The following is a 4,197-nucleotide window of genomic DNA, read 5'->3' as shown; positions in this document are numbered from 1 at the left end:
GTGCATAGGAGTGGGTTTAGGGGAAGGTGTTGGCAGGGGCATTAAGAGCAAGGCATGGGGGGAATGCAGAATAGAGGTAGGGGATGGCTGGGGGGTGTTTAGGTGGCTGGGGGGAGCTGGGGATGGGACAGGGGATGGAGGATGGGGTAGCACAGGGCAAAGCCGCCTCAGCCTCTCGGGTAAATTCCCCACGCCTTCCCAGCGGAGAGAGCAGCGTGGATCCCCCTGGGGACAGGAATAAACTGTGTCCTTGTAGAAAAAAAAAATCCTCTTCCCAGCAGTGAGAATGTCCTAGATTTCTCTGTACCCACAACGGCCCCTTGACCCCAAGACCTGGTAGGGCAATGGCTCCAGGACAGTGTCCAGGGTCGCCAGGACTGAAGAGGCACCTCAACAGAATCCATTTTTAGGGCGTTTCAGTGTTAATAAGGTTTTCTCCAGTGCCAGGACTACAGGAATTGCATTCTTTCCACAATTTATTTTAGTTATAATTAAATAATACAGCATTAGGGAGCACCAAAGGAATCTCGAGGGGAAGGAAGAGGAAAGATGCTGAAATTGGGTCATTCCCAAGGCTTTGGGTCTGCGAGGTCCACTGACTCATTGGAGGAAGGGCTGTGGCATGGATGGATGCTGTGCACGGGCAGAGCTCCTGCACATGGCAATGAACTGCAGGTCAGCTCCCTCAAATTTGTCCGATGAGGAGTAAGGCTGAAAATATTTCTAAACTCATTTTCTTTTTCCTCTGGAGGGAGATAAGAGTAAACATGAATCATTCTTCTAAAAGTTTGAGAAGCGTGTTGTTCCAAGAAGAAATATGTAATTTTTCTTTTTACAGTAACAAGTTCCCAGGAAACTTCAGGAGGCTTTTACAAAGGCTTGTAACCACTTTGAAGCTGGACACTTTTTATATACGTATAGCACTTGTGTAACAAGGTCTTAACTGTGAATGAGATTCCTGGGTGCAGTTGCAATAAAGTGATTAATAGTATCATTCATGGTATCATACCTCATTCATAGGTTTCCTGTAAGTAAAGAGGAATACATTGGCAGGAATACAGTGGTTGTGACTTTAAACACGATACTCTTGGGGGGAAAGTTACAGCAAACACGTGCGCTGAAGGGCAATGCAACTGGTAAAGCTATGAAAATGGCTTCAGAAAATAATTTTTAGATCAAAAATCGGGGGAAAAAAAGCACACAAAGAGGTAGTTCTAGAAAGGTTTGTGGCAGGGAGAAAGTAAGGTGAGTATTGCCACACAGCTTGTGAAACCAAAGACAGAAAACAAGGAGACCTGTCTATCAAAGGGATGGGTCAGGGGTGATCACTGTTTATTCAGAAACAAACACTAGCGAGTAGGGTTTATTTGTTTGGGTTTTTTTGCAGTCTGGAGACAGAAAGGCCTGATTTTGTTACCAAAATGTTTATCACCAAAATGTTTGTCACTGCTGCTTGTGACACATATCCCTGAGAAGGCCACGGAGGATACAAAAGGGAACGCAGAACAGTCATCAAAGGAGAAGTAAATGTCCTGGCCGTGGGCTGCAGCAGCTCAGGATGCATTTGGAGCCTCAAGAGAAGTGACAAATAATGGGTCAATATTTCCTATAAAGCTGCTTATTTCATTTGAAAGCAAATAACGGGTCAATATTTCTGCTTATTTCATTTGAGGAATAAGTTGTTAAACAGGTACCAAGTGACTGAAGTATGGAGAAGGGTGTCGGGTGATAAAATATGACCCGGTGTTTCACTGTACCAGGATCCCCATGATCAGCTAAAACAAGACATTTAACTCGATCCAAGAGGACATCAGCCCTCGGGAGCAGGCAGGGTGACCAACACAGCGGTCACTTGGGCCGCCTCCCTGCCCAGGCTCAAACACTCCCCGGCCGGGGCTGCTCCTATTTTTAAATCTCTGTGCTATGAAAAGCCCCATTTCACAGCACCTGAATTGGTGCCTTACAGGCAGGGACTCGGGAGTGTGTTTATCACGCAGCTGTCATCGCTTTTGAGGAAACAGGCCCAGGGCACTGCGGATGTTGTCCTAAAGCCACCCGAGGAGACAGGCACGACGTGGCCTTTTGCACCAGGGCAGCTTCTGCTGTGTGGCACAGGCAGTGCTGCACAGAGCAAACTGACCCACGAGAGCTGGACCCAGGGCCTTTTTACCCCGGGGAGGAATGATACACTGAATTTTCAGTTACTGAATTTCATTCCGTCTTGCTTACATTGTTTCACAGGGAGGTGTTTACCCGTTTGAAAAAGTAAAATGTTCCCTCTACTTGCAACAGGAAAGCCCAGGAGTGAGTATTGTCGCTGGAGATAATGTTACAGCCTTAGCAACGTGACACTTTAAAACTTCATCAGCCTCCAAGAATTTCAGAAATAGCAATGAATGAAGGTAGCAAGTGTTAAGAGCAGGCAGTGCTTGCAAGAAGTGCCCTTACCAGCTGCGTCTTCAAGAGCTGTTTTCTGTTTCCAGTTATCACTAGAGCAGCACAGCTCAGACCGCTTTTAAATAATTATACTTAACAGTTAAAAAAACCCTCCCGTGCTAAAATAAATTTTAGCTAAGATGGTTTTATGCTTTGCAGCCTCATATGACACTCAATCTTTCTCGTGTGACTGTTGTAACGAGTCAAATTCATGTATTTTGATACCGTGCACGTGATAAAGATGCTTGGATCACTTAAGGCTGTACAAAACTGCAGTGCTCGCATGTCATTTATCTTAAAATCCTATTGTAGTGCTCGTGAAACGTAATTTCTTCATTGAATGGGAATTTATACTGACAGAGGTGTTATAAAACATGGAAAATACTACGGGGAGGGGGCCCAACGTTTTCTTTATCTCTTCAAGTGTTCACTAACGGGGATTTATTTTTCAGCTCGGCGTTGGTTCATTGCAGGTTACAGAGCTCTGGTGCAATTACAGGGACCCGTTTTCAGCCTTCTTAAGCAAAATTCACATTACTTGCAACAGGTTGGAAATGTGTGCTGTGGCCTTGAGGCAGTAAACTGGTTCACAGGCTGCAGTTTCCATATTGGTTCCTAAAGCTGCTTGTAGGAAATCACCCAGCCTGAAGGAACTCCTGGGATCCCAGCCTCTGCCTTCCAGTTTCAAAATGCATGGGTAAGAAAAACCAATTTATATTCATAACCTTGAGTAAATAAACTGTCACTTTAACTACACATTTTATTGTAATTAAGCACTTCCCAGTAATAACCAACCCACACTATGAAGCTGTTTCTTAATATAACAGTAAGGCAAGTTCTAGGCTGTGAGCAGAATTAGGAAGATTTTAAAAGCACAGACCAGTTGATATAACAGGGCAATGTCACGCAGTTCTCAGCATGTACAGAAAAGGTAGTTCTGCTAAGGAGCTTTATCCTTATTTTCAAGAAATACCATTGCTGTGTGATCAGCAAAATCAAATCTCACCTGTGGAATTTCCCAGTAGGATTTATACCCAGTATTAGCTTGACTCTGCTCCCAGTGGCTTTGCCTAACTCCAAAGGGAAGAGACCTGAGGCAGATTTAGACCTTCCCCAGCTTTCTAAGGACCCGCTGCTGTCACCTCCTCATAATGCAGCTACAATTAACTTTGCTGGAATTTCTATATTTGAAGCAGCTCTAAATTAGAGCCTGGACTTCCAGACATGGATGCAGATAGTCTCTGCTGCTGTCTGTACGAGCCCCTGGGCTTCACACTAAAAAAGCCCACCCATGTTGACAAATTTGCCCTTTGCAGTCTGGCTTCAGCACAGCCAGTAAAAATAGCGAGTGATGCAGCAGACAGAATGGGCCCTAAACTATATTTTTTGATAGCTTTTCTTAGCTCCAGACTAAAGAGCAAGGCATCAGATGTTGACAGATTAGCGGGGAATATACTGAGCAAAGGGATCTGTTACTGAAATGCCCACAGTCCAGCGGTTTTGCTGTCCTCCAGAATTTGAACTTCTCCCTTGGTTTCAGTTGTATTTTGATTAAAGCATAAATACCAGCAACTGGCACATGTCAGCCGACATCAGAGCTATGTGCCAAAGCTTTCTTCAGGTCAGAGCTTTAGTGACACTTTACTTATCCATGGATTTTGTTAGGACTTCTGGGGCATAGCTCATTATTTTTACAGCTGTAACCAGCAGTCGTTGGATAATTATTTCCTTTTAAATCCAGGAGAACTCTTCTTGCCTTTG

The sequence above is a fragment of the Manacus vitellinus genome, unplaced genomic scaffold (genome assembly GCF_001715985.3).
Source record: "Manacus vitellinus isolate BGI_N305 unplaced genomic scaffold, ASM171598v3 scaffold_12_pilon, whole genome shotgun sequence".
Classification (NCBI taxonomy): domain Eukaryota; kingdom Metazoa; phylum Chordata; class Aves; order Passeriformes; family Pipridae; genus Manacus; species Manacus vitellinus.
This window is presented reverse-complemented; position numbering follows the sequence as displayed.